Here is a 16,111-nt window from a genome sequence, read left to right as displayed (position 1 = left end):
GGAAGAAGTGATGGTGAAGAGCGAAGAAGTGAAGGTGAAATGTGAAGAAGTGATGGTGAAATGTGAAGAAGTGAAGGTGAAATGTGAAGATGAAGATTCAACTCCAAAATGGGACCTTCTAATCGATGGAGGCAACGTGAAGCAGGAGGAGAATTCTGACTGTGAGGCAGAGCGAGGCAACTCTCAGCAGTTTGTGGAAGTGGAGGTGTGGGTGGACTTCCTAGACAATACAAAGTCAAGTGGAGACCCGGTAGATGTGTAAGCCAGAGACGATGTCGCTCCAATAGATGCACCTTTGTCACAGGCCTTTAATGACAAGAATGTGAAGTTGAACACTCAATTCCTAGGTTTAACCTGCAGAGTAAGAGTGAGCGGCCAGTCTTTGTGGACCTGTGGGTTGGGTCAATCTCTGACCAGGAGCGAGAGCCAATACGCTCCCAAGCATTCACGATGTTCTAATGATAATTGCTTTTACATGGTGCTTGCTTAATCGCCTCGGCAACTCGGAGTTTCGTATCTCGTCTGAGATACTCGAAGAGCATCCCCAGGTAGCAGCTGCCCCTGTGTGGCACAAGGTGGTGGCCCTGCACCGGCCTGCATGTGGACAAGAGCCTGTCAGTAGGGGGCGATGATTGATGCATCATCTCAGTTGTGTAGTTTGTCGGCAATCTTGATTCGAAGCTTTTGTGACTGCAGGAATCCACACTCTCAAGTTATTTCGGTAAAGTCACCACGTGGGTAGAAACATAACAGATCACGGCGTTTATATCACAACACAAGCAATCGTCATCAGGTGGGACAACCACAGCAAGAAGAAGACGCTGAAGTAGGCGCCTACTTCAGCAGTTTTGTCTTGCTGCTGTGGTTGTCCCACCTGATGACGATTGTTTGTGTTGCGATCTAAACTCCGTGATCTATTATTTGTTGGCAATGTTTAGAATTTGCTACATTTTGACCCAGATGCAAGCATGCAATGGCCTACTCGTTTTGAATGACACTACAATAGTTTGTTGTACATACACTGTTAAGCAGGCGGTGCGTATTTTTAAAATAGCTTCTTAATACGATGTAACCTGATGCAGTATATTTCACTGCAGTAATTCAATTTTGTTAATATGCCTGTCAATAATTACGAATGAATACTTCTCTGTGCGTATTTTAAATGTTATTCTTTTATAAGGTGATGTTGATATCGAAAACTGACACATAACTGGCATGCCATAAATAGGAAATTAACTCTGCTTATTCGAATCAATGTATTCGTATATATGTTGATAAACTGTTTCAAGCAGATTGTCTCTAACGGCGACTACAGGGACCACGTGATTGTTTAAAAATGTATTTGATTATAACTATAATTGCCTACAATTCGTCATGTGTAGCTTATTTAGACTATAATTTATTCACTACCCAAAATGTATTTACTTGAAAACAGAGCTGATATTTGTAAGCAATGTCTTTGTTATTTTTACGTTTGAAAACAAATATTTGCACAAATTTAACTTGTTCAGATACAAGGTGAATTCACAAGGCTTGGTAAAAAATCCAATATTTCAGAATTTTGCCTTAACGGAGAATATTTTTTTTAAATGTTGGTAAAAATAAAGATTCAGAAGTATATATTGTGCTGTGTCTACAATTTTACTGTAAAGTGGAATTGGTAAAAAAAATGATGGTTCAATGAGCCACTCTGTCTACGGTAAAGCTACCCATACGGATGCTTACCTGAAACCGGATTCCCACCACCATCCCAGAAGAATTCCCTCATCAAGACTCTGCACCATAGAGCCCAATGCATATCCGACCAGGAACACATAGCCAGTGAACTCAAGCACGTACACCAAGCTCTTAAGGCTAATGGTTACTCCGACTACACAATCCGCAAAGCTATCACTCCAACCATGAAGAAGGACCCTCTTGAGGAGACTTTCAAAACCATCACTTTACCCTACATTGCGGGGATCACAAAAGAGATCTCCAAAATCTTGACTAAAGACAAGATCCAGTTCCGTTTCAACACATTACATAAAATCCGTGATCTGGTTCCGTCTGTAAAAGATGTGATTCCGGACATACAGTACCCTGGCGTCTACAAACTAAGTTGCCTCTGTGGTAGTAGTTACATTGGAGAAACTAAACGACATGTCTCGGACCTCATTCGTGAACAGAATGCAGACCTAAAAAACGGTAGGACCAACACCTCGGCCGTGGCAGATCACTGTTATTATTCAGTAGGCTCACATGACATTGACTTCTCCAAGACGGAGGTTCTTTGCAATCCATCTGGCTACCATGAGAGATTCGTTCATGAGGCTATCCACATATACACAGAGACAATTTCAACCGAGAGGAAGGAATTCTGGCTTAGCAATCATTGGAAGGATTTGATAAACCATTTCGGGTCTTAAATGATTGTTCACACTTATGGTGGCTTTCAGACCGCATCCATTATTTTCGTCTCCCCCCTCCTCTATCCCGAACATAGATGGGCTCGTCCATCTGAATGACTGTCAAATCGCTCTCCGTGGTGCTAACGTTAAAAAAACGCCACTTTTTTCAAATTTTCTTGCTGTGGTTTTCACACCTGATGATGAATGCTTGTGTTGCAGTCGACACGTTGAGAATTTTTATTTTATATTTTTATTATTTTTCTTGTGGTTTTCACACCTGACGACGATTGCTTGTGTTGCAGTTGAAACGTCGTGAGAATTGTATTGTTTTATATTTTTATTATTGTATTATTTCCCTTCTACGTGGTGACTTTACCGAAAGAACCAAGAACATGAATTCCTAGCAGTCACGAAAGCTTAAAATCAAAATTTATTTTTACTTCGTTAACACCTTTCACGTTCGCACGCCGCTAATTTTTTGCGACAAGAGGTTTCATTACCACAGGTTACACGTGCAGTGGGTCCAAGACGAGGCGAGACGGTTCGCTGGAGGCAACACGTTTATTCAACAAAGGAACCACAGCACAGAGGGGTGACGACCCCTCACAGCCGATAACCTCAGGAGGCAGTCCCTCCACACTACGGTGCCCTTACTCTGGTTCTAGCGCTAACCCTACACTGGTTATGTCTGAACCCGACCCTAGCCAGGGTCACTGGGCTCTTCGCTTCAGGGTCTTCAGGGTAGCGCTCAGAGACTTCTTCAGAGCTTCAGGTGGACGAGGACCGCCAAACCCGTTCAGGGGTCCGGCTTTTATCCCCGTTCAAGGGTCTCTCCGCCCCTGGCCAAGCCTTCTGGAACTCTCTAGGGGGCCCTGGAACATCCCCCAGCCCCCCCCCCCCCCATCTTGGGGTCTGGGGGCCCTGTTCGTCACACCTGGTCTGTACACCACCCCCTGCTGACACATGTCCGCTATTACAGGTCAGCTCCCGTGGTAATACGCATACAGCCCAACAATGGCGTTACATCATCCCCCCCCCCCCCTTGTAGCATCCAGGCGTCTGCTACGTTCACAGGAAGCCCTAGACGCATGCACAAATATGCTCAAGGTGCCATGTCATACGTTCAAGCGTATGGATGTCCCCGACTTATTTATTACCTTTACATGTAATCCAGCTTGGCCTGAGATAAAACAAAAATAATAATAACTTTCATTCGGCCAGACACCCAGCCGTCGATACGACTTCACAGCCAGGGTGTTCAGACAAAAGCAAGTCAAATTCATCGAGAGCATTCACTGAGAGTCGTGTTTTTTGGAGAAACGATGCTGGATGTACTCAACTGAGTGGCAGAAACGAGGACTTCCACATCATAGGGGTTTCCCCTTTTTTTGTGGCAAGAAAACTGAAACCTTTTGGCGTCCTCTGGTCGAGCACCAATTGGGTTGAGGCTCTCAAGAAAGCCGTCCCTTGGTGTGGAACAAGCGGTTTCAAGGACAATTCCACATATATATTATCATAGTGCGTGTTTTTTGCTTGCATTTTGACTGCAGGTATTGTGGTTAATGCTGTAATATGAATCCTTGTAAAAAGGTTTCAGTTTGTTGCCAGAAAAAAGGGGAAAAACCCCTATTATTATATTTTGGTACTGCCAAAGGAGGTCTAATGATGTAGATGACTTCCCCACGCTCATATTTTAATCTGGCTGAAAGAAAAAAATCATCCAATCCAAATCGATGTTATATCTGTCGAGTTTCGAAATCCAGAGGAAGACCCACCACCCAGTCCCACCTCACCACCCTACACCTCACCACCCAGCCCCTCCTCACCACCCTACACCTCATCTGCTCCTCCTCACCACCCTACACCTCACCACCCAGCCCGTCCTCACCACCCTACACCTCACCACCCAGCCCCTCCTCACCACCCTACACCTCATCTGCTCCTCCTCACCCTGCATCTCCCCTCCAGCTGGTGTATCTCAGCCATGATGTCGTCTATCTGCTTGAGAATCCGGCACTCCTCCACCCTCTTGAGACTCGCCACCCTCTCCTCCTCCTCCACCCCGTCGCCCGACTTGCAGTCGCCATCATCGGCTGCACTGCGTGATCTCCGTAGTCCCCTCCTCCTCCTCCTCTTCTTCTTCTTCCTCCTCCTCGTCTTCCTCTCCTCCTCCTCGTTCTCCTCCTCCTCGTTGTCCGCCGCCTCCTCCTCGTCTCGTGCTCTGTCGACGCTCGGCTGCAGGCGGCTGGCGCGAAACTTCAGCAGCAGCCTGCGGACGCCCCCTGTAGACTCCACCACCTCCTCCTCCTTGTCGTCCCTCCGCTCCTTCACCTCGTCACCCTGCACCACCACCTCCCCCTCCTCCTCCTCGTCGTCCGTCCGCTTCTTCACCTCGTCACCCTCCACCACCACCTCCCCCTCCTCCTCCTCCTCGTCCCTCCGCTCCTTCGCCTCGTCACCCTCCACCACCACCTCCTCCTCCTCCTCGTCCCTCCGCTCCTTCACCTCGTTACCCTCCACCACCACCTCCTCCTCGTCGTCCCTCCGCTCCTTCACCTCGTCATCTACCACCACCTCCTCCTCCTCGTCCCTCCGCTCCTTCGCCTCGTCCCCCTCCACCACCTCCTCCGGCGATGACGACGACGATGATGAAGATGACGACAACGACGATGCGTCCGAGAACGACCAACAGCTGGATGACGACGACGACGCTCTCTGCTGCCGGTATTGTTGCTGAATTTGTTTCCGTCGCTGCCGCTGCTTCTCCAGGGCGCGACCCCGGCGCCTCTCGGTGGGCGGCGGCGGCTCAGCCAGCGGCCGCGGCATCAGCGAGGAGAAGTGGAACGTCGCCCCACGCGGGGCCGAGCGCCGCTTGCCCGCGACCGCCGGCGCCGGTGGCGGCGGCGGCGGCAAAAGAGGAGCCGGCGGTGACGGAGGAGGCGGAGGAGGCGGAGGAGCGCGGCAGGTAGAGGAGCCCGGGCAGGGATCGGGATTCGGTCCCGCCGGGCAATCCGCCGCCGCCACCTCCCGCCGCTTGCTTAGCGGCGACCGCCCGGCCAAAACCTCCTCCTCTTCCTCCTCCGCCTTCATCACCGCCTCGGCCTCCTCTTCCCCTCCTCCTCCTCTCGCTCCGCCTCCTCCTCCTCCGCCCATCCTGCTGCTCGCCCTCCTGCCCACGCCCTGCCACCAAAAGTCGAAGTGTCTCTTCCACGCCGCACGCGGTCCAACCGCGGCCTCCCTGCGTCTCTCCGCCTCCTCCGCCTCCTCCGCCTCCTCCTTGCCCGCCGACTCGTCGGCACCGAGCGCCGGCCCCGACTCTCCGCCGCCGTCTCCGCGCTTCGGGGCGACCCTCGGGCCGATTCCCGGCGTCGGCCGGGTGCCGCCGCCGCCGCGGGAGCTCTCCTGGGGGGGCGCCGCCCCCGCCGGAGTCTCCCGGCAGCGGCGCCCCCCCTCGAGAGCCCGGAACGTCACGGGGCGACGAAGATGACGGTCGTGGCGGGGAGGCCCCGGCGTGGGCCCCGGCCCCCCGGCGTCGTCGTCGTGGAGCGGGCGAGCGACCTTGGAGGGCGCCGCGTGGGACTCGGCTCCTCCTCCTCCGGCGTCGTCCGCGGAGCGCTTGGGCACCCGGATGGGCCAGGAGGAGCGAGCCCTCGCGGAGGGGGCGGCCGTGGCCATGGCCGGGGCCGGGGCCCGGGACGGGGGAGGCCGTCTGGGAGGCCGCTGGTGAGGGGGGAGGGCCGGAGGAGAGGGAGGAGACGCGGGATCAGATTCCAGCATTCAGCACGCAAACGTCCTGGTAGTGGTGGTGGTATTGGTGGTAGCGGTGGTGGCCAGTGATTGTAGTGATGTTGGTAATGGTGGTGGTGATGGTAGTGATTATAGTGTACGGTAGTAGTGGTGGTAATGGTGGTGGTGGTAGTGATGGTAGTGTATGGTAGTAGTGGTGGTAACGGTGGAAGTGGTGGAAGTGGTGGTGGTGCTAGTGGTGGTGGTAGTAGTGGTGGTGTAATGGTGGTGGTAGTGTTGGTGGTAGTAGTGGTGGTAATGGTGGTGGTGTCCGGCAAAACAACCCCCTACCTCCTTGTGGTGCCGGACGGGCAATGCTGCCGTGGGCAGTGCCGGGGGGGAGGGCCAATTCGGATTGGCCTTTCCCCTCATGGCGTTTGTAACCACCACAGTGGCTAAGTGGGGGCTCTGGACAGGTGTGAAGGGCTGGAAACCCCTCCACCTCCAATTAATTACCACTAAACCACGACCACAACATTTTATAAATAAGCTTGTGCCGGAGGCCCCGGGGGGACAGGCGTCTATGACGTCTCCTGACCAAACCCCATTTGGCGGAGCCAGGAGACTGAATCCTTCCTCTCGGGGCTCCTCCAAAAACAACAAAAAAAACACTGCGTGTGGCCACGTGGAATGTTCGAATGCTCACTGCGGAGGAGAGGCTGCCACTCCTCTGTCAAGAGCTGGACCGGTACCGCCTGGATCTCTGTGGTAATAAGGAGGTACTGTGGACCGGCTCTGGCTCCTGCCACCATGAGGGGTGGACAGTCCTCTATACGGGGCAGGAGACTGCCAAACAACAGGGTGTGGCTCTTTTTCTGAATAAAAGAATGAAGGGCTGTGGGAGCGTGGTGATGAGGTGTGGGAAGCTGTAAGCTCCAGGCTACTTTGGGCTCGCCTTCCCATCAACCACAGGCGAGGAGTGGTGGTCATGGTAACTTATGCCCCCACCAAAGACGAACATCCGTGGAGGGATGCAAGCAAGGCCAATGAGTTAAATGCCTTCTATGACCTCCTGTCACAGGTGCTGGCTAAAGTGGCCCCTCGGGATAGAGTCATCTTGTTGGGTGACTTCAATGCCCGAGTTGGTCGTGATGCTGGCACCTGGTCTGGAGTAATTGGAAGGCATCGGGCAGATCAGCTCAATAACAACGGCAGGAGGCTGCTAAATTTTTGTGCAGCCCATGGGCTTGTAATTACCAACACACTGTTCCGGCATCGGAGCATCCACACCACATCATGGATGCATGCCGGGTCCAAGCAAGAACATCTGCTGGACTACATAGTGACGGAACAGCGAATGCGAGCCCATGTCCTTGACACCAGGACCGACCGTGGAGCTGATCTGCCCACTGACCATCGACTTGTCATCTGTAAGATGCACCTGCAATTCTTCCACTCCGGTGGTGGGTGTACACCCAGGACCCCATTCAAACCCTTAGTGGCATGGTCTCAGCTAGCTGATGAAAGTTACAAACGAGAATTTCATCATCGCTTGCGGCTGGGATTGGCATCGTCTCCCACTCCTCTTGATGTCGAGGGGAAATGGGCGAGGTTTAGGACTGTAGCTCATGTAGTTGCAATGGCTGCTTTGGGTACACGGTCCAGACCTCCCCAGAGACCCTGGCTGACAAGAGGAGGTGTTCAAGCTGGCTGAGAAAAATCGACAGGCCCACTCTCATCGGCTACAGCGTCCCACGTCGGAGAATGAGGAGGCTTACCGCAGCCTTCGCTCGGAGGTTCGGGGAGCCGTGAGGCGCTGCAAGGATGGGTGGTGGTCGCGGGTTGCTGAGGAGATGGAGTCTGCCTCAGTGGCCCGCGATCACAAATCTCTATTTAACTCCATCAAAAAAGTAACCTGCAGCGCCACACCTATTACCGTCATTAGGGGAAAGAACGGTGATCCAATATCCGACCCCCAGGAACAGGTTTGCAGATTTTCTGAGCATTCCTGAGGTCCTGGGAAAGGGGAAATCCCTCAGCCAGGAAAACGTGGGACAAAGTGGGGATGACCCTGCTGAGGTTGCGGTGCCTCAAATATTGGAGGAAGTCACCCACTGTGATTGGCTGGCTGAGGTGCCATCCGTTGAGGACAGCAAGTTGGCACAGTAGGGGGCACAGGTGGTGCATCAGCCAGTCGTCTCAGTCAGTCGACCCGTGGCACCTGGGTCTGCCCCGTGACCTCCTGCCAGCGGGCGTTCGACATTTCACGTGGCCTCAAGGTGCACATGGCCTGGCACAAGCGTCGTGGTGACGTCACCGCCACTTGGTGGCGAACTGCGGTTGTTGTTGTTGACAGTGGAGCTGCTGGTAGTATATTTGGAGTGTGAGTGTCTCTCGCCTCGTGGTCACGTGGATTTGTTTCTGGTTCCTCCGGTTTCTCCCCCTCCAGATTTAGAATTAACATCACGCGTTTAACTGCAATACATTTCCACACGATGAAGTCACTTTGTGTTGAGCTTTCATTTGTGATGGGCAGGTCGCTTGTGAAAAAACGCTACATAGCTCAGTGGGCCTTACCTTGTACAATAAAATAGAAAAACTAGTTTATAGTTTAAGAAGAGAAATGAGTTGGATCTGTCACGTGGGTTATTTAAATAAAAAAGGTTATTCGTTTCATCAGGTCATGTGCACAGATTACAAAAACATTTGGAGGGAAAAAAACATGCTGGCCGTTATGTGACTTCACCGAAAAAGCCAAAGAGTACGTTATGGTCAAGTTTTATAAAAAAAAATTTTTTAGGATATTTGCTCTTAATGTGCTTACTTTCCCCTAGCACATTCACTGCATTGTCTTGGTGAATGCGAGGCATCGCGTGGTCATAACCCACCGGGGTATTTTCCCCTTACGCGTCAAGAGATTGACATTCTCAATGGAAATCATTTCAGGTATTCACTGAAAGTGTCAGAGCTGAATGTTCAGGATAAAACTGAACATTCGTGCTAAAGATTGGTGCCATATTGTACGATTATAATTGTGCAAAATGCAACCAAAACACAATTAGCACGGTTAGCTACAGTCTACATTATAGACTGCCAGTACACTCACTCAGCTTAATAACCATTGCTACAGTCAACATTATAGACTGTCAGAACACTCACCATAATTAATAACCATTACTACAGTCTACATTATAGACTGCCAGTACACTCACCATACTTAATAACCATTACAACAGTCTACATTATAGACTGTCAGTACACTCATTCAGCTTAATAACCATTACTACAGTCTACATTGTAGACTGTCAGTACACTCACCATACTTAATAACCAGGCTACAGTCTAGATTATAGACTGTCAGTACACTCATTCAGCTTAATAACCATTACTACAGTCTACATTATAGACTGTCAGTACACTCATTCAGCTTAATAACCATTACTACAGTCTACATTATAGACTGTCAGTACACTCACCATACTTAATAACCAGGCTACAGTCTACATTATAGACTGTCAGTACACTCACCATACTTAATAACCAGGCTACAGTCTACATTATAGACTGCCAGTACACTCACCATACTTAATAACCATTACTACAGTCTACATTCTAGACTGTCAGTACACTCATTCAGCTTAATAACCATTACTACAGTCTACATTATAGACTGTCAGTACACTCACCCCGCTGAATAACCAGGCTACAGTCTACATTATAGACTGTCAGTACACTCACCATACTTAATAACCATTACTACAGTCTACATTATAGACTGTCAGTACACTCACCATACTTAATAACCATTACTACACTCTACATTATAGACTGTCAGTACACTCACTCAGGTTTATAACCATTACTACAGTCTACATTATAGACTGTCAGTACACTCTGGTTAATAACCATTACTACAGTCTACATTAAAGACTGTCAGTACACTCACCATACTTAATAACCATTACTACAGTCTACATTATAGACTGTCAGTACACTCACCATACTTAATAACCATTACTAGTCTACATTATAGACTGTCAGTACACTCACTCAGCTTAATAACCATTACTACAATCTACATTATAGACTGTCAGTACACTCACCATACTTAATAACCATTACTAGTCTACATTATAGACTGTCAGTACACTCACTCAGCTTAATAACCATTACTACAGTCTACATTATAGACTGTCAGTACACTCACCATACTTAATAACCATTACTACAGTCTACATTATAGACTGTCAGTACACTCATTCAGCTTAATAACCATTACTACAGTCTACATTATAGACTGTCAGTACACTCATTCAGCTTAATAACCATTACTACAGTCTACATTATAGACTGTCAGTACACTCACCATACTTAATAACCAGGCTACAGTCTACATTATAGACTGTCAGTACACTCACCATACTTAATAACCAGGCTACAGTCTACATTATAGACTGTCAGTACACTCACCATACTTAATAACCATCACTACAGTCTACATTATAGACTGTCAGTACACTCACTCAGCTAAATAACCATTACTAGTCTACATTATAGACTGTCAGTACACTCACCATACTTAATAACCATTACTACACTCTACATTATAGACTGTCAGTACACTCACTCAGGTTTATAACCATTACTACAGTCTACATTATAGACTGTCAGTACACTCTGGTTAATAACCATTACTACAGTCTACATTAAAGACTGTCAGTACACTCACCATACTTAATAACCATTACTACAGTCTACATTATAGACTGTCAGTACACTCACCATACTTAATAACCATTACTAGTCTACATTATAGACTGTCAGTACACTCACTCAGCTTAATAACCATTACTACAATCTACATTATAGACTGTCAGTACACTCACCATACTTAATAACCATTACTACAGTCTACATTATAGACTGTCAGTACACTCACCATACTTAATAACCATTACTAGTCTACATTATAGACTGTCAGTACACTCACTCAGCTTAATAACCATTACTACAATCTACATTATAGACTGTCAGTACACTCACCATACTTAATAACCATTACTACAGTCTACATTATAGACTGTCAGTACACTCAGCCAGGTTAATAACCATTACTACAGTCTACATTATAGACTGTCAGTAAACTCACCATACTTAATAACCATTACTACAGTCTACATTATAGACTGTCAGTACACTCACCATACTTAATAACCATTACTACAGTCTACATTATAGACTGTCAGTACACTCAGCCAGGTTAATAACCATTACTACAGTCTACATTATAGACTGTCAGTAAACTCACCATACTTAATAACCATTACTACAGTCTACATTATAGACTGTCAGTACACTCACCATAATAAATAACCATTACTACAGTCTACATTATAGACTGTCAGTACACTCAGCTTAATAACCAGGCTACAGTCTACATTATAGACTGTCAGAAAACTCACCATACTTAATAACCAGGCTACAGTCTACATTATAGACTGTCAGAAAACTCACCATACTTAATAACCAGGCGACAGTCTACATTATAGACTGTCAGTACACTCACCATACTTAATAACCATTACTACAGCCTACATTATAGACTGTCAGTACACTCACTCAGCTTAATAACCATTACTACAGTCTACATTATAGACTGTCAGTACACTCACCATACTTAATAACCAGGCGACAGTCTACATTTTAGACTGTCAGTACACTCACTCAGCTTAATAACCATTACTACACTCTACATTATAGACTGTCAGTACACTCACTCAGGTTTATAACCATTACTACAGTCTACATTATAGACTGTCAGTACACTCTGGTTAATAACCATTACTACAGTCTACATTATAGACTGTCAGTACACTCACCATACTTAATAACCATTACTAGTCTACATTATAGACTGTCAGTACACTCACTCAGCTTAATAACCATTACTACAATCTACATTATAGACTGTCAGTACACTCACCATACTTAATAACCATTACTACAGTCTACATTATAGACTGTCAGTACACTCATTCAGCTTAATAACCATTACTACAGTCTACATTATAGACTGTCAGTACACTCACCATACTTAATAACCAGGCTACAGTCTACATTATAGACTGTCAGTACACTCACCATACTTAATAACCAGGCTACAGTCTACATTATAGACTGTCAGTACACTCACCATACTTAATAACCATCACTACAGTCTACATTATAGACTGTCAGTACACTCACTCAGCTAAATAACCATTACTAGTCTACATTATAGACTGTCAGTACACTCACCATAATAAATAACCATTACTACACTCTACATTATAGACTGTCAGTACACTCACTCAGGTTTATAACCATTACTACAGTCTACATTATAGACTGTCAGTACACTCTGGTTAATAACCATTACTACAGTCTACATTATAGACTGTCAGTACACTCACTCAGCTTAATAACCATTACTACACTCTACATTATAGACTGTCAGTACACTCACTCAGGTTTATAACCATTACTACAGTCTACATTATAGACTGTCAGTACACTCTGGTTAATAACCATTACTACAGTCTACATTATAGACTGTCAGTACACTCACCATACTTAATAACCATTACTACAGTCTACATTATAGACTGTCAGTACACTCACCATACTTAATAACCATTACTAGTCTACATTATAGACTGTCAGTACACTCACTCAGCTTAATAACCATTACTACAATCTACATTATAGACTGTCAGTACACTCACCATACTTAATAACCATTACTACAGTCTACATTATAGACTGTCAGTACACTCACTCAGCTTAATAACCATTACTACAATCTACATTATAGACTGTCAGTACACTCACCATACTTAATAACCATTACTACAGTCTACATTATAGACTGTCAGTACACTCACTCAGGTTAATAACCATTACTACAGTCTACATTATAGACTGTCAGTAAACTCACCATACTTAATAACCATTACTACAGTCTACATTATAGACTGTCAGTACACTCACCATACTTAATAACCATTACTACAGTCTACATTATAGACTGCCAGTACACTCACCATACTTAATAACCATTACTACAGTCTACATTATAGACTGTCAGTACACTCATTCAGCTTAATAACCATTACTACAGTCTACATTATAGACTGTCAGTACACTCACCATACTTAATAACCATTACTAGTCTACATTATAGACTGTCAGTACACTCACTCAGCTTAATAACCATTACTACAGTCTACATTATAGACTGTCAGTAAACTCACCATACTTAATAACCATTACTACAGTCTACATTATAGACTGTCAGTACACTCACCATACTTAATAACCAGGCGACAGTCTACATTTTAGACTGTCAGTACACTCACTCAGCTTAATAACCATTACTACAGTCTACATTATAGACTGTCAGTACACTCACTCAGGTTTATAACCATTACTACAGTCTACATTATAGACTGTCAGTACACTCTGGTTAATAACCATTACTACAGTCTACATTATAGACTGTCAGTACACTCACCATACTTAATAACCAGGCGACAGTCTACATTTTAGACTGTCAGTACACTCACTCAGCTTAATAACCATTACTACAGTCTACATTATAGACTGTCAGTACACTCACTCAGCTTAATAACCATTACTACACTCTACATTATAGACTGTCAGTACACTCACTCAGGTTTATAACCATTACTACAGTCTACATTATAGACTGTCAGTACACTCTGGTTAATAACCATTACTACAGTCTACATTATAGACTGTCAGTACACTCACCATACTTAATAACCATTACTAGTCTACATTATAGACTGTCAGTACACTCACTCAGCTTAATAACCATTACTACAATCTACATTATAGACTGTCAGTACACTCACCATACTTAATAACCATTACTACAGTCTACATTATAGACTGTCAGTACACTCACCATACTTAATAACCATTACTAGTCTACATTATAGACTGTCAGTACACTCACTCAGCTTAATAACCATTACTACAATCTACATTATAGACTGTCAGTACACTCACCATACTTAATAACCATTACTACAGTCTACATTATAGACTGTCAGTACACTCACTCAGGTTAATAACCATTACTACAGTCTACATTATAGACTGTCAGTAAACTCACCATACTTAATAACCATTACTACAGTCTACATTATAGACTGTCAGTACACTCACCATAATAAATAACCATTACTACAGTCTACATTATAGACTGTCAGTACACTCATTCAGCTTAATAACCATTACTACAGTCTACATTATAGACTGTCAGTACACTCACCATACTTAATAACCAGGCTACAGTCTACATTATAGACTGTCAGTACACTCACCATACTTAATAACCAGGCTACAGTCTACATTATAGACTGTCAGTACACTCACCATACTTAATAACCATCACTACAGTCTACATTATAGACTGTCAGTACACTCTGGTTAATAACCATTACTACAGTCTACATTAAAGACTGTCAGTACACTCACCATACTTAATAACCATTACTACAGTCTACATTATAGACTGTCAGTACACTCACCATACTTAATAACCATTACTAGTCTACATTATAGACTGTCAGTACACTCACTCAGCTTAATAACCATTACTACAATCTACATTATAGACTGTCAGTACACTCACCATACTTAATAACCATTACTACAGTCTACATTATAGACTGTCAGTACACTCACCATACTTAATAACCATTACTAGTCTACATTATAGACTGTCAGTACACTCACTCAGCTTAATAACCATTACTACAATCTACATTATAGACTGTCAGTACACTCACCATACTTAATAACCATTACTACAGTCTACATTATAGACTGTCAGTACACTCAGCCAGGTTAATAACCATTACTACAGTCTACATTATAGACTGTCAGTAAACTCACCATACTTAATAACCATTACTACAGTCTACATTATAGACTGTCAGTACACTCACCATACTTAATAACCATTACTACAGTCTACATTATAGACTGTCAGTACACTCAGCCAGGTTAATAACCATTACTACAGTCTACATTATAGACTGTCAGTAAACTCACCATACTTAATAACCATTACTACAGTCTACATTATAGACTGTCAGTACACTCACCATACTTAATAACCATTACTACAGTCTACATTATAGACTGTCAGTACACTCAGCCAGGTTAATAACCATTACTACAGTCTACATTATAGACTGTCAGTAAACTCACCATACTTAATAACCATTACTACAGTCTACATTATAGACTGTCAGTACACTCACCATAATAAATAACCATTACTACAGTCTACATTATAGACTGTCAGTACACTCAGCTTAATAACCAGGCTACAGTCTACATTATAGACTGTCAGAAAACTCACCATACTTAATAACCAGGCTACAGTCTACATTATAGACTGTCAGAAAACTCACCATACTTAATAACCAGGCGACAGTCTACATTATAGACTGTCAGTACACTCACCATACTTAATAACCATTACTACAGCCTACATTATAGACTGTCAGTACACTCACTCAGCTTAATAACCATTACTACACTCTACATTATAGACTGTCAGTACACTCACTCAGGTTTATAACCATTACTACAGTCTACATTATAGACTGTCAGTACACTCTGGTTAATAACCATTACTACAGTCTACATTATAGACTGTCAGTACACTCACCATACTTAATAACCATTACTAGTCTACATTATAGACTGTCAGTACACTCACTCAGCTTAATAACCATTACTACAATCTACATTATAGACTGTCAGTACACTCACCATACTTAATAACCATTACTACAGTCTACATTATAGACTGTCAGTACACTCATTCAGCTTAATAACCATTACTACAGTCTACATTATAGACTGTCAGTACACTCACCATACTTAATAACCAGGCTACAGTCTACATTATAGAC

This window comes from Petromyzon marinus, unplaced genomic scaffold (genome assembly GCF_048934315.1).
Source record: "Petromyzon marinus isolate PM22_M1 ecotype Great Lakes invasive population unplaced genomic scaffold, UKy_Petmar_22M1.pri1.0 PM_G_Scaffold_99, whole genome shotgun sequence".
Lineage (NCBI taxonomy): Eukaryota > Metazoa > Chordata > Hyperoartia > Petromyzontiformes > Petromyzontidae > Petromyzon > Petromyzon marinus.
This window is presented reverse-complemented; position numbering follows the sequence as displayed.